The sequence below is a fragment of the Heteronotia binoei genome, chromosome 1 (genome assembly GCF_032191835.1).
Source record: "Heteronotia binoei isolate CCM8104 ecotype False Entrance Well chromosome 1, APGP_CSIRO_Hbin_v1, whole genome shotgun sequence".
Classification (NCBI taxonomy): domain Eukaryota; kingdom Metazoa; phylum Chordata; class Lepidosauria; order Squamata; family Gekkonidae; genus Heteronotia; species Heteronotia binoei.
Window position 1 is genome coordinate 209,713,927 of NC_083223.1, and position 16,479 is coordinate 209,730,405.

At 41.8% G+C, this 16,479-nt stretch overlaps 1 protein-coding gene across 5 annotated transcripts in view; it reads right to left on the reverse strand.

The window, feature by feature from the left end:
• Positions 1-16,479, reverse strand: part of SYT14 (synaptotagmin 14) — a 207,328-nt gene that overhangs the window by 21,226 nt on the left and 169,623 nt on the right. The window lies entirely within an intron of this gene.

Here is a 16,479-nt window from a genome sequence, read left to right on the forward strand (position 1 = left end):
CCCTGTGGACACCAGATCTCATTTTTTTTTGTTAAGACTGGGCCAGTACACTAGAAAAGATCCTTAAGTGTAAGAATGTGTTGCTGGTCACAGAGACCAAGATAATTCATGCTATAATATTCCTTATTATTATGTATGGGTGTGAAAGTTGGACAGTGAAGAAAGTTGGCAGGAAGAAAGTTGATTTGTTTGAAATGTGGTATTGGAGAAGAATTTTATTGCTATCATGGACTGACAAAAAGATAAATACATAGTAGGTCATAGACAAAATCAAGCCTGAACTTTCCCTAGAAGCTAAAATGACTAAACTGAGGCTATTGTATTTGAACTGACATTGATATGATTCTGTGGGGAGAGTGGAGGAGCATGTCTCCCACAAGACAATTATCTCTTTTTTAAATCAAAGGATACTTCTCATACATAGTTTATACTTGAGCTGAACATAAAATAAAGATCCTGCTCAGCAACACAGCTCAATTAAATCCTTTCCATTCCTTAGGGCCATCAATTTAATCAGCTGATAAGTTTCTTTATTTTTTTGTACCCATTCTTCAGTTTTTGGAACCCACTCATTACCTAATAGACAAGGGTTGGTACCCATAGGGCTATAATTTGGGATTCTGCAATTCCCAGTTTGCAGGAAAATATTATTTGTTATTATTAAAATATTATTTGCTATTATTATTATTATATTAATTGTTATTATATTAATTATTATTATATTATTATATATTATTTGTTTTTTAAAAAATCAGAGAGGAAAGCAAAAAGCATTGTGATACTAATACAAAGCGCCACATGAAAACATGGGGTCAGAGCTACCAGAACACATGTGGAGTGGAAGATGGAGCTGAATATGGCTTGTCTCCTCTGCCAACCTGTTTCCTTCCTTCCTTCCTTCCAGTTTGGTGTAGTGGTTAAGTGTGCGGACTCTTATCTGGGAGATATCTGGGAGAACCAAGTTTGATTCCCCACTCCTCCACTTGCACCTGCTAGCATGGCCTTGGGTCAGCCATAGCTCTGGCAGAGGTTGTCCTTGAAAGGGCAGCTGCTGTGAGAGCCCTCTCCAGCCCCACCCACCTCACAGGGTGTCTGTTGTGGGGGAGGAAGGTAAAGGAGATTGTGAGCCTCTCTGAGATTCTTCGGAGTGGAGGGCGGGATAGAAATCCAATATCTTCTTCTTCTTCTTCTTCTTCCTCCTTTGCCTGTGGCAATGGAGAGGTAAGCAGGCAGTCAGGATGGGAAAGAGCATATACACAAGGGAAGGTAATCCACATGGATGGAAAACCAACAAAGTGAGTACATGTGGGGAGGGGAGGTGAGAAGACATGATAGAAGGGAGGGATCAGGGGAATGCTGTAGACATAGTTTACCTTAATTTCAATAAGGCTTTTGATATGGTTCCACATACTATTCTTGTTGACAATTTGGTAAAATGTGGTTTGGATCCTCTTATTATTAGATGGATCCGTAACTGGTTGACAGATCACACCCAAAGAGTGCTTGTGAATTTTTCCTCATCCTCTTGGAGAGGAGTGATGTGAGTTCCTCAGGGATCTGTTCTGGGACCTGTTTTGTTCAACATCTTTATAAATTATTTGGATGAAGGAACAGAGGGAATGCTTATTAAATTTGCAGATGATACTAAATTGGGAGGAGTCCCAAATACAGTAGAAGACAGAGACAGGATAGAGGATGACCTTTTACAGGATGGAAAACTGGGCTAAGAAAACAAAATGAATAAATGTAAACTTCTGCATTTAGGTAGGAAAAATCAAATGGATCATTATAGGATAGGCGAGAATTGTCTTGGCAGCAGTATGTGCGAAAATAATCTAGGGGTCTTAGTGGACCATATGCTGAACATGAGTCAGCAATCTGATGTGGTGGTTAAAAAGGCAAATGCAATTTTGGGTTGTATCAACAGAAGTATAGTGACCAGATCTTGTGAAGTTATGGCATCACTTTACTGTGCTCTGGTTAGACTTCAGCTAGTCCTAGAATATTGTGTTCAGTTTTGGGCACCACAATTTAAGAAGGATATAGATGAGCTGGAATGTGTCCAGAGGAGGGCAACGAAGATGATGAGGGGTCTGGAGACCAACTCCTCTGAAGAAAGGTTGGAGGAGCTGGGGAGCCTGGAGAGGAAACAATTGAGAGGTAATATGATCACCATCTTCAAGTACTTGATGGTGCAGAATTCTTTTCTGTTGCCCCAGAAAGTTGGACCAGAAACAACAAGTTGAAATTAAATCAAAAGTTTCTGGCTAAGCAATAGTACAGGGGTGGCCAACGGTAGCTCTCCAGATGTTTTTTGCCTACAACTCCCATCAGCCCCAGCCAGCATGGCCAATGGCTGGGGCTGATGGGAGTTGTAGGCAAAAAAAACTTCTGGAGAGCTACCGTTGGCCACCCCTGCAATAGGAAGAACTTCCTGACAGAGTGGAACATGCCCTTTCTTACATGCCCAGGGAGATGCTGATTGACACTTTGGGGTCAGTTGGAAATTTTTCTCCAGGCCAGTTTGGCAAGAGATCCTGGAAGTTTTTGCCGTCTTCTGGGCATGAAGCAAGGGTCACTGGGGATGTATGTGTGTGTGTGGGGGGATTTATTTGTGAAGTTCCTGCATTGTGCAGGGGGTTGGACTAGATGACCCTGGAGATCCCTTCCAACTCTATGATTCTATGAAAACTACCCTTTCTCCATTGAAACTGTTATTTCCAAGTTTCTTATTTAGAAGTTACATGTTACATAAATTCAAGATGTATATTGGAGAAGATCTATAGCTCAAGGCAGAGCATATAATTTTGTTTGCAGAAGATCTGGGTTTTACTCCCAAGAATCTCATTTTGCAGGATTAGGAATGATTTCTTCTCTTTCAGCACAGTTGTTAGTCAGAGTGGCCAGTTCTTGGTCCATAATGTGCCTTGGCAAATGAGCACATATGCTCATTTGTTTAACAGCAGGGTCACATCTGCATTACATGATTGGCTAAGGCAACACTATAAATTAACTAAGTGAGGAATATGGTTATATATAGAAACATAAAAAGGGGACATGCAAGAATTTGCAGGGAAGGAGATATCCCAGTTCCTGCTTCCCACCTCCTCTGGTGCTGGCCCTCACTTGTAATAAAGAAGACTGCTATCTTGATTTAGGATTCTCTTTCATATTTTTCAGCTTATAGAAAGAAGCATGTGAGGTCAACATAATCAGCTGGATCCAAAGCACCGTGAGAGAATAAAACTTTCCCTCCTTCCCTTTCCACTACAGTCCACTATGCCCCTTGAAACACTGTCTCCAGGGCTCGAAGGGCCCCAGTAAGCATGTGGAGGTCTGCAGCAAGAATTGCTGAAAATCCTCTGCTCATAGTAGAAAAGCCCTTCCCCAACCCAATCCAGAAACACATACTGATGGCACCAAATTCCAAATTTCTAGATCATCTCCCTTAGTGGATTCCCCAATGTAGTGCTATGGGCACCATGGTGCCCCCTGACACCTTTCCAGACACCTGCCAAGTGTTGAGAAAGTGACTGGGGTCAGCTGGGGCTTTTGCCCAGTAGGGTTTCTGACTGGCTACTGGAGATTTGATTTGATTTTTAAAAAAATGCCTTGTCAGCAGCTGCAACCAGGGCACAAGGATCTTTGGTGTAGTTTGGTGTAATGGTTAAGTGTGCGGACTTTTATCTGGGAGAACCGGGTTTGATTCCCCACTCCTCCACTTACAGCTGCTGGAATTGCCTTGGGTTAGCCATAGCTATAACAGGAATTGTTCTTGAAAGGGCAGCTTTCTGCAAGAGCCCTTTCAGCCTCACCCACCTCACAGGATGACTGTTGTGGGGGGAGAAGTTACAGGAGATTGTAAGCCACTCTGAGTCTCTGATTCAGAGACAAGGGCAGGGTATAAATCTGCAGTCTTCTTCTTTTTCTTCACTGCATGTTTGAGGGCAAGCTGAGTGTACACAAGAATATATTTTAGAAGAGTATGTTCAGAAGAGTATTTTAAAAGGCATTCTATTGAACAGAACTTCTGCCTGAAATATCAGAATTATTATTGGAGTTATGTGCAACCTCCCTTCCTGACATTTTTTGGTTGGCTCCATCCTCTGTGGCAGCCATTTTTTGGTTGCACCCACCACCCTGATTCAGAATTCTGAAGATGCCCACGAGTTCAAAAAGGTTGCGGACCCCTGATGTAGACACTGAACAAACAATCTAGAACCCTGCAGGATCCTTAGCAGTAGAAAAGAGTAAGAGTTCAGGAGCACCTTAAAGATTAACAGAATTTGTGGTAGAGTATGAGCTTTCATGAGGCACTGCTCAGTATCTGTATCTGAATGTGCAAGCCTTGTGTTTTCAGTGCCAAGCCCAGTTTTCTTGCAAGGGCAGTCTGACTGCAAGGAGCAGGACAATTCCAATCTTACACAAATACAAACATGGCAGGTAATAGATTGAAATTTAAATGGAACATGGCATGGAAAAGGTGTTACTCTACAAATCTCTTTGTGTTAGTCTCAAGATCACCCTCGCCAGATCTATAATTTTAAAAATTGTTATTCATATTTTAGCTACAGTACAACTTCAGCTGAAGAAGACAGGTCTGATCTGATCTATAAGCTTGTCCTATTCTGTGAAATGGGAGCAGAACCTGCGATTTATGGGATTCTAATAGTACAATAAGAACATTAAAAAGAATGATTGTCTTCATGGTTATTAAGTTTTTATTAAAGCAGTTAATTGGTTTGTTTGGGAAATTATTTAAAGACAACTTTTAGTGTAATTTTTTTGGGGGGAAGGGGTTCACTCTCAAGAGGGTAACTTGGTGTATATTCTATTAAAAATAACTTTTCCTGTCATGGGCAAAAACACTGATTAAAGTAAAATCAAATAAACATGTAATTCTTTTGTTGAGTATAATCAAGGGACTAAAACTCTAGGAAAAAAACAAGTACAACCTTAATTTATTGCCAGAGAGCACTTAAAGTTACATCAAATTTCCTTTCTGAAATCATAAGTGATATTGGAAATATACACATAGGCAAATTATCCTAAGAACACAAGTATCACACTATCAGCTTTGTTCCCAAACTTGAGCTATTGTGAATAATGCATTCTCAAAATGAAATGACAAAACAGAATTTATATGTTCTAGCAAATCAATGTTCCAGCTTCCTCAACAGACATTCAGCAAGGTAAGAATGGGACCCTAGTGCCGTTTTTCTCATTTTATGCACCGTGTGCGGTGCTTTTATAAGTCTTCTAATAAAAATTACACAGTACATTTTAGTGAAAAAAATGACAAGATGTATTCTTTAATTTGTTTGGAATGTGCTATGATAAAGCATAAAAAAACCTGCCTAGATACCCTTTTTATCATCCACATTATCAACTGACAATGGCACAAGTAAGGTAACTTTTGCTTACAGTCATACCTTCCTGCTACAGGCTGGGGGGAAAACCAGTTATAGCTCAAGGAAAACTTTTCATATTATTTGCTTAAAAATATCCAGAGACAAGGCTTCAGTCCAACATGGAATTAAAGATACTTACAACAATGAAATCATCACCTTTATGCATTCAGTGTGGGACTGTGACCTTTGAATATTTTGGAAAACTAGTTATCCAATGGTAGCCAGCTCACAGTTTCTCCCAAGCTTTATAGCAAAACTTGAGAACAGGACTGATTTTGTACTCACCTTACACCACTCTCACATTTATCTTCTCAGCACACTTCCTTCCAATTTCACACTATCTGCCCTGGGGCTGCAGCAAGCGTTGGTGTTTTTGCGCAGCAAACACAAACTGGTTTTTAGGGATTTCAGTTTGCTGTGTGAAAATGCCAACACTTGCTGCAGCTCGAGGGCAGATAGTGTGAAATCGGAAGGAAGCTGCGCTGAGAAGACAAATGTGAGAGCGGTGTAAGGTGAGTGCAAAATCAGTCCAGATGTATAAAATACCAAACATCCTGAAGACATAAGGGCACATGTTATCAGAAGAGGGGGAGTGACAATTTCCTCTGATTTCCCACTCCTACTACTGACTTCCACTTTACTGTTTATACCTTGCCTTTGTGGCTTAAAGCGGCTTATAATTAAAAGAACACATAATACAGTAAAACCCCTTTACTCTCCTCCCAGCCTGCAAGTCAAATTCAATTAAAAGCCCTGGCAGATCATATGGCATTTCAGGACTTCCCCCTGAGAAGCAGACTTCTAAGGACAGTGCCCCCATCATCTCATTTTGGAGCCCATTTCACAGGGTGGGAGATACTAATGAAAAGGACTGGAAAGTGCAAAATTTTAACAGACAGTGGTAGTTATAGGACCAGAACTGGTACACAAGACCAGTTAGAGAAGATCCTTCAGATATGTGAGTCTTAACCATGAAGGGCTTTAAAGGTGCAACAGATACTGTTTCTGAGAATCCACTGACTCCTCCAGGAACAAAACTGGTCAGCTCAGTGCTCTGCAGCAGGAGTAGAGAATCAATGCATTCTTCTACCGCTGTTTTAGAAATTAAATATTAGAAACTGTGTGCTGATTTAAAGAAATTAAGGAAAGTTCATCCAGCTTCTTGCTTTCCCAGCAAAGCACATGCTGTTTTCTTCCTTTTCTGCAAAACACATAGAGAAAGTACATGGTTCTGTGTAGCCTCACTATAGATGGGGTGAGAACAGCACAGAGATTTGTGTATGCATGAATGAGATGCTGACTTTGTATTTTAACCTGAAGCATAAGCTGACTTGCCCTACACAAGTCCTCCATAACTCAGCAGAGGACTTCATGATTTTCATGCCCAAAGGCCTGGGTTCATTCCTTGGCATTTACAGTTTTAAAAGTTAGCAGGAGTCAAAAAAACTTCTACTTACTAAACAGCTGTCCATCAGAACAAGCAGTCTTGAGCTAGATGGTTCTATTAATGCAAGGGATGTTCATGTGCTTAGAACTAACAATCACATCCCCTATGTTTTCAAAGCAAGTTTTCTTGCCTGTTCATCACCTATATGGTCAGATATCAAAAGATATGGCCACAACTCAAAAGATATAATCTATTCAGTCTCATCCCTTGATTGGAAAGAACTATGAACTGGAGATGGTGGGATACTTTCTTATTGGTTTATCATTTCAGCCAGACACTTGCTGAACAGAGGAGAAAAACTTTTTAGAGCTTCTTATAGAAACAGCAGAAAATCAGCATTACAAAAATCCTGACTGGTATTCAGCTGCAAACCCCCTCTAGCTGTTATTGATTATGGATACAAACTGGCAACTATCTATAGAGTGAAATCCTTTGCACTGGAAAACAAAGTGAAAACCATTTTATATGATGACTATATTAGGACTGTACCTCCTTGGTGCCACGCAGCCAATTGGAATTCTTAAGTCTGTTGCTAATGTAACCAGTTGGTTTGCTTCCTGGCTAGTGCTGTGAGATAAACTGGAAAATAGGTGACTGTGGGTGATAGCAGCACTACAAGTTCCCACCTTTGAAAGCAGAGTCCCTGCTCCCTTTTCCAGAAAAATGAGAAGGCTTTATTTTCACAAAACTTAGGGGGGTTCCTGGACTATTTTACTGAAGAAACAGTAAAAAGGAACAATTTAACTGGAGCTTAAGAAATCAATACTGAAAAGATTCTGTGTACTTACCCCATTAACCTCCTAGCAACTGCAGCTTTTCAGATCTTGACTTCGCTGACAGTTGTTCAAAGCAACTTGTTCAGACAAGCCACTTACATTATCCCAGGAAGCTCACACATTCCAGTGCAATAACACTCAGCCTATATTACTCAGAAATTGTTTACATGGCTGGCTATGACATGAATTGCAGAATATAAAATTATGTGCACACTCTGGAATAAGGGCTTATTTTCCCACACTTTCATGAAAGGCAATTCCTGCAATGGTCATGGTGCTCCTTGACCAAAAATCATAGACACACTAACCAGGAATCTCCAATTCTTTCTTTCTCTGCCTACAATCCTATAAAACTGATTCTTGATAGAGATGAGATTTCTCAGGTATTCAGACAGGAAGGTCCTTGCTTCAAAAGAGGAATGTAGTTCTCATTCATCAGACATGCAATTTAAAAGATTTAGCAAACATTTTTCATCAGAAACTTTTTTGTATATTATTGCATTAATACACAGTGGACACAAATTGAAGCATCTCACTGCAATTTGTTTGGATGTGCAGCCTGAAGATTCTTACTTTAACAACAGCTGGCTTAATAAAATGCCTATTTTATTAGGTGTTGCCTATAGTACTGTATGTTATCACCTAAGAAAAACTATTATTACTGTCAGAACCGAGTCTGAGTCCTGTGGTACCTTTAAGACCAACAGAGTTTTATTCAAGGTATTTGTGCGTCTTGAAGACACCACTGGACTCAAACTTTGTTCTGCTGCTTCAGACCAACACAGCTACCCACCTGAATCTATTGTTACTGTCGTTCGCAAGTTGCCTAGAATTTATATGAAATAAGTTAAATACAATATTTAAATCAATAAAATTATTCTTTGTATATATCACCTTTAAAGATTAAACAGTGAGGAGGCAGTTGTCAGACTTCATCCAGCTAATGTAGACTGCTGGAGGAGAGATTGGGTTGTGAACCAAGCCATAATTATCAAGGTGGCCTTTCTCTCATCCTCAATCTTCATCTGCAATATGGGCGTAATAATGATGACATATTTCACAGGGTTGTTGTAAAAATTACTGCGGTAGCATATATAAAGCATTATACTTTAAATTACTAGAGGAAGCACTAGCGCTGTCATCCTATGCACTCTTCCCTAGCAGTAAGTCCCACTGAATATTACAGTATGCTTCTTCCTTCAGTATTTCAGTCTGTCTAGCACAAACAATGGCAGAAACCATCTTCTGCCACTGAGAAGACAGATGTCAGCAACCAAAAAGTAAAGACAAGTCACAGATCTCTACTTCTAAAAGATCTTTGGAGCAACTCCCTGACTTGTCTGCTTTTTTTCTTATTTGGGAATCAAGTATTCATTCTCTTCAGTGACTGATGCTAAGACTTCCTTCCAATGTGGCAGCATATCAACCCCAAAAGCTGACTGCTGACTAACACACAGCTGAGATGCAGTCATGTTTGCTTTTCTCCTGATTATTCTAGACCATTTGTCCAAGTCCAGCACTGTTTCAAGAAGTCCACACATGTATATAAGAGCATAAGAGAAGCCATGTTGGATCAGGCCAATGGCCCATCCGGTCCAACACTCTGTATCACACAGTGGACAATACACACACACACACTGTGGCTAATAGCCACTGATGGACCTCTGCTCCATATTTTTATCCAATCCCCTCTTGAAGCTGGCTATGCTTATAGCCGCCACCACCTCTTGTGGCAGTTAATTCCATATGTTAATCATCCTTTGGGTGAAGAAGTACAATATGGATTGTTACACCATCAGATCATAAATTCAAGTTCAATTCCTGGGGTGGTGGCTTGACCTGTATACTTCCTCTTCACCTTGTATAGATCTTCTTGTACTTTTCTTAAAACCAAGTGTGAGAGATTTCTGAAACAGGCAAAAGATAGGGTTCACGAGCTGCCACCCCTGCTTCACCTGATTCCATAAGTATGCCACAAACAAGAAACTCACCTTGCAAACTGTATGGTGATTGAATGAAACTAGAAATAACTAGCATGGAAACCTCAAGCATTTAATCTATCCATTTTCACATGATCAGGAGCAATTTCTCCACCACGCATGTAGTTCCCTCTACCACACTCCCAGAGAATTTGTCTCTTTTTAACTGTTCCTGTAAGTTGTACACAGTATTCCTTCCTGCATGGAAACCACCCAGAAGCATTGCTATGACACTAGGTTGTTGTATTTCTGTATTTATAAAGTTGCAGGGTGGGATCCTACATCATGTCCAGTGCCAGAATATTAGGAGTGGTCTGTACACTTTTGTTCCCAACATTTCTCTACATCAAATTTATATCTCTGAAGTCTCAGGATACTGAATGCCTGTGGCACAAACTACAAATATCTTTTAGGAGGGAAGGAGGATTATTTGTTTTATTTTATTCTGTATATTTTAAATTGTGACTTGGAAGCCGCACTGAGCCATGAGGAAAGGCAGTATGCCATTCAGAATAAAAGCCAAATAATCTCTCCTTAAACTTTTAGCTATTCAGACTTTTGTCTGCCAGCTCTTGAGTCTCAAATAATCCAGAGTGGTTTCCGTTTACAATGCCTGTCTTTCTGCTCCTGTGCTGTGCTTAATTACTCAGCAAAAGGTCTTCAAAAAAAAATAATCCAGTTTATCTCCAAAAACCTTCTCTTGAAACTTAGTTGGTCATTGCAGGAGATAAAGAAAACTGTTCTATTAGTTCTGTTTTAGAGGGTATTTATTTTTTTTTATTTAATTCATTTATACCCACCTTTTCCCCCAGCTTACATCATTCTCCTCTCCTACATTTTATCCTCACCACAACCCTCTGAGGCAGGTTTGAAGGAGAGTGTGTGACTGGCCCAAGGTCACCCAGCAAGTTTCCATGGCACAAGTGGGGGTTCAAACCTGGGACTCCCAGATGCTAGTCAAACAACTTAACATCTCCACCATGCCATACTGGGAAACCATATTGGTCTGCAGTAGAATAAATAGATTCGGCTCCAGTAGCCCCTAGAAATCAACAAGATTTTCTGAATATCTGGCTTATTTTCTAGTGAGATTTGAGAATGCTCAAATGAGGGTCATTTCAAGGTCTAGCCTTCTGTTAAATCAATAAAAAATTGTCTGCTGGCCGCGGTCACACATCATTAAATCCATCCCTAACCCGTCGCTATTATACCCCGCAGCTTTTTTACACCAAATTTCCTGATCAGACATCCCTGCATCCTTCAGTTCTAAGCAGTGTTGGTCCCGTCGTTGGTTGATCAGAGGTCTCAACCAGACCTCATTTTTTGAGATGGCATTCAACGCTCGCGCAAGCGCAGTACTGTGGGATATCGTGCTTGGCTTAAAAAAAAAAAAAAGGTGTCAGAAAAGGTGGGCAATCTGCCCCCCCCCCATTTAAACACCCCGCCGTGGTTTTTAAAGGGGGGGGAAGCCCAGGAGCTCTCTTTGCTGTCTCTCCGCCTGGCGGGGAGACAGCAAAGGTGGGTGAGCTTCCTCCTCCCCATTTAAACACCCTGACGTGGTGTTTAAATGGGGGGGGGGAGCACGGCAACACTCTTTGATGTCTCTCCGCCTGGCAGGGAGACAGCAAAGGTGGGTCATCTTCCTCTCCTGGCAGGGAGACAGCAAAGGTGGCCAATCTGCCTCCCCCCCCCCATTTAGGAAAGGTCCCCTGTGCAAGCACCAGTTGTTTTTGACTCTGGGGTGATGCTGCTTTCACAAAGTTTTCACGGCAGACCTTTTATGGGATGGTTTGCCATTGCCTTCCCCGGTCATTACACTTCCCCCCCCCCAGCAAGCTGGGTACATATTTTACCAACCTCGGAAGGTTGGAAGGCTGAGTCAACAATTGCTGGCACAATGATATCATTTGGAGTGGGCTCTCGCAGGGAAGTGGATGTGCGCTTGCGACGAGTCAGCTACAATGGAGCATTCAAACATAAAAAGTACGTGCAGAAGTCGTCGGAAGCATTCTTATTCCGGATTTAATGTACTATCAAAAAAGTCCGTGTCTCAGTCGTGGCAGTTCGGGACATGAACGAGCCAACGACCATTGCCAGATGCTGATGTTTGGACAACCACATAAAATCCGACATTTGTTGTTGTTGTTATCCATGCCCATCTTGTCAGTTTATGTGTGTCTGACCTCGGCCTGCTTTCTGATTATACCAGAGCACAGGCTGGTCTTAAAGCTCCCATGAAAGACATCCTCATACGTTCACCCACTCAAGTTCTGACAGACAAAACCATGTATAATGTTCTCAGCAATACCAGTTGTATGGTGACTGAAAGGAAACAGTGCTTTAATTCACAGCTAAGGGCATGTACAGAGTTATTTTAGACTCTAGAGCCAGGACAGAAGAGCCAACTCCCAGACCAGAACTCTAGCAGTTTCTAGAGACGCTATGTTAGATTCTTAACCTTATTATTGAACTGAACAGAGATCATGAAGAAAAAAATACAGAAAATCTACTTTAACCATTAAAGCCAACAGTCTGATTGTAAAACCAGTGGTGGTGCTTTCTAAATGTGGGAACTAGGGTTGCCAAGCCAATTCAAGAAATATCTGGGGACTTTGGGGGTGGAGCCAGGAGACATTCAGATGGAGTCAGGAGCAAAGTTGTGACAAGCATAATTGAACTCCAAATGGAATTTTGGCCGTCACATTTAAAGGGGCTGCACACCTTTTAAATGCCTTCCCTCCACTGGAAATAATGAAGGATAGGGGCACCTTCTTTTGGGGCTCATAGAATTGGACCCCCTGGTCCAATCTTTTTGAAACTTGGGGGGTATTTTGGGGAGAGGCACTAGATGCTATACTGAAAATTTGGTGCCTCTACCTCAAAAAACAGCCCCCCCCAGAGCCCCTGATACCTCCAGATCAATTCCCCATTATACCCTATGGGAATTGGTCTCCATAGGGAATAATGGAGTGCCCAGCAGACATTTCCCTCCCCCCCTGCTTTCTGATTACCCTGAAGCGGGGGGAGGACCTCCAAACCAGGGGATCCCCTGCTCCCACCTGGGGATTGGCAACCCTAGTGGGAACACATTGTCATTATTTGGACAGCTTGGGCCAATACAAATTTTTCAGATCAAAGTGTACATCAATGATTCCCAATCTTCTCAAGTATAAGGACTACTTTTTAACATCAAAAACTTTTATGATATCCCATGCTATAGCAGTTGTACTATTGCTATTTATTGATTAAGAAAATACATAATGACAAAAGACCAAAATGACAATGCTTAGTGCACCATAACTCCGTAGCCCACCTGACTCCAGGCTGGAAAACATTGGTGTACAGCTCATAGGAGTAGCATGAGAAACACAGTTATGAAAATCAAAGAGGGTGTAATTTGAAAGTTTCTTGCGCAACTTGGCCAAGTATAAGTTACACCAAAATAGAAGAAACTTACAAAACTACACCGGCCATTCCCTGCCGCTTTCTCTGTATTCCTCTGCTTCTTATCTCATGACAATGCTTTCTGGAGAAAGAACACTGCAATAGTATTGCAGCTGTATGAGTTCTAACTCTTGGTCCTTTAGGGCCAAGAGAGATGTTCCAAACAACTGTCATACCCCTGCACTGTTCTTTCTCATGCCACAGAGGAGCACACACACACATCCCAGGCAACTAAAAAAAAATCTTACCGTCGCCAAAGGAAGAAGCATTTATGGACAGGAAGCATGCAAAAAGCACATTGCTGCATAACTAAGAACAAACCTAAACAAGAAATAAAACCCACAAATGATGGAGGTGTTGCTCCCCCTTTCATCTGCATACCCTCGCTCCTAGCCTGAATGTATGTACTGCATATGTAACACTGAAGGCAAAGACCCATGAGGCACACATAGGACATGGGGAGCATCTGCGTGTCTCACAAGCAACCTTGCAGCAGTGAACATAGCAGAGGATCTTGTGACACAGCAGCACCACAGCAAATGCTTCGAAGGAACCCTTTTTGGGAGAAATCAGGGGATGGCAAAGGACAACAGCGATTACGTCAGGCTAGAAGACAAAGTTGCCTCTTCCTCTAGTGTCTTTTACATTATATGCAACCATTGACCATAATTCAGACGTTAAGTGCACTGCAACAGTCTAGAACCTCCGATTCAGATCTTCCCATTCTCCCCAAAGCTCCCATCGAATATATCACTCAGCTTCCATGTCTCCAATTTTGTAATCCTGGATTATACTTCAATCAAAATCTTCCAGTCCTGTTGCCCTTCCCTGGTGCTGTTTAGTCAGTTCTATAGTTTTCTCCTGAAAAACTGCCCAACCTTCAAGCATTCCTTTAACCTCTGTTGTAAGCTGTTGTAATCTTTTGCTTCCTGAAAAGAACCCATTTTATCCTATGGGCCCAAACCAGTACAGAAATGGTTTTAGAGTCAGTAATTTGAGTCTGATCCTGGATACCAACTGAACTGCAAGAGAGACTTTCAAAACACACTGGATCTCTCTTTCTTTCGTCTGAGTTTTTTGCAGAATAGGACAGGCAATCTTTGCTCCCTCTTTGATCTATTCCCCTTTCCAAACCATCCTTGCACTACACAGAGAGTGGCACTTTGCTCCTCTCTACTCGTCAGGCCCTCACATCTGGAGGATAGGACACCTCTGTAGCTAATAATTTCACTTATCCTGTGTTCTATTTATTTATTTATTTGATTTATATCCCGCCCTCCCCACTGGAGCAGGCTCAGGGTGGCTCACAACAATAAAATGAAAACAATCAATTTAAAAATTGCATAACATTAATACGACAATTTAAAATTCAATAATTAAAACAATCACTAAAACAATCTGGTGCTGATATCATATGTAGTTGTATCGCTTCTGATGGCTTCAGTATTCCTACATTTTCTCCCTATTGCTCATCTCTCCACAAATACACTTTCAGCTCAAAGAGTAACTCCTGCTCAAATTTGGAGTAGCTCTGCTGAATGTTTGGTGGTTGCTGCAGTATTAATTATGATAAGGAATATGTCTGTACTTTGATTCAGTACCCCTAACATTTGCTTAGAATAAGCCCCACCACACACACTATTGTAACAAATCCCTCAGTAAACTCTGTATTCCTTTTAAATCAGGCAGCACCAGTGCTAGGGTGCCTAGCACCCCAGGCAAGGCGCCACCCTGCCCTCAACTCCCCACCCTCCCACCCCGGTCCACCTGCAAAGTGCACCCCCACCCCCAGTCCTCCCCTACCACAAGTGCCAGTCTTGCCTCGCTACCTTACCTGAGAGGCAGCAGGGCACAGCTCCTTACTGTGCCACCGGCAGCAACCATGCTGAGTGTCCCGGTGCAGCAGTGCTACCTGGCTGTGGGAGCTGCAATCTGGACGTCCAGATCACAGCTATGCTCACTGCCTTCACCTCTGCCACTACCTCCATCCTGTGCAATTTAAAATCCACAGGAGGGCTCCAGTGAAAGAGCTCGCTGACCAGCTGATTGGCAGGCCATTTATCAGCAAGCAGGAAGGGCAGCAGCTCTCCCTTCCTCACTCACTCCCCCACTGCTGCTCAGAAAGGGGGCATCCAATTCAGTACCCCCCACAGGGTTGCACCCATAGGCCTAGAGTTGCCTAATGGCCATGCCAGCTCTGAAGTCGGGTCTCTATCATCTTTTTTCTACTGAAAACTTGCTACTCTTGTTTTAAATTGTATTTATTGTATTTATTGATTTTATTATATGTGACTGGTTTTTATCTGCATGTGATCTGCCCTGAGCCCATCTGGGAAAGGGCGGAATATAAGTGAACCCAATAAATAAATAAATAAATAAAAATACTCACAGTCACCTGTTTGGGTAAATGATCCTGGTTTTCTGTGTTGTGTACAAACACACAAGCTAATTCCCTATGTTAATCTGAATGTATGTTAACATGGAGAGGTGGTGTTAGTAACAGTGGTGATTCTATGTTCTTATGGTAATACAATAAGTAACAAACAAGATGATTACTTAGATGCACAGTCTATTATGCGTATGCAAGTTGACACAGCTGCAGACAAACCTTTATAGTGAATTCTAAAATAGTTGAATATAATGACTGTGGCCATTTTAAAGGGGGGTCTGAATTGGTATGGCGTGTCCAGTTCTAAAGGGACTGAAATCACCTGCAGTAATTCAATAGGTGGTCAAATACACAGGGCTGGCTGGTAGGAAGGATTATACCCATCCTTAAGTCAGAAACTGAAGAACAATGTTGAAGCAGAAAAAAGGAGGCAGGCTCCAGATACTTCCCAGGGAGTAAACTACTTGTTCCAAATAGCTCCTAAGTTCAAGTGAATTTTCATCTCTCTCCTGCCATGTGCCTTGCTATCCAAGGTTCTAAACAACAGAAAACCTTAAAGATCCTTATCTGGAGCCTTGCATGCCAAGACTGCTGTGTTAACTCTAAACAGGATTTGGTCATCTAGACTCTGGCGGGGGGGGGGGGGGGGACTGGGGACTGTGAGGCCCTTGGGCAATGGAAGTGACTCCTCAGGAGGATCCAGGTTATAGGATGATCTCTTAAAGGATTCTAGCTCAAAGGGCTCTTGTCCATTTTTTTTTTTTTTTTGGAGATTTGGGGCCAGTTTTGGAGATGTTATCTGGCACTTCCAAGACCTCTGCCATCAAACTTCAGGGGCCTTTAATTAATTTATTTATTTTTGGCATTGGAGTCTGCATTTTGGTCACTGATGGAGGCTTGGGTCATAACAAGAGGGAATCAAACAGATGATAATACATAAAATTGAAAAGTGACTCTATGGCAGAAGTGGCTCAGCTGCAGTAGAAGTAGCTGTTTGGATCTAGAACAGAGCTGCTGGTAAGGTGAGTGAGAC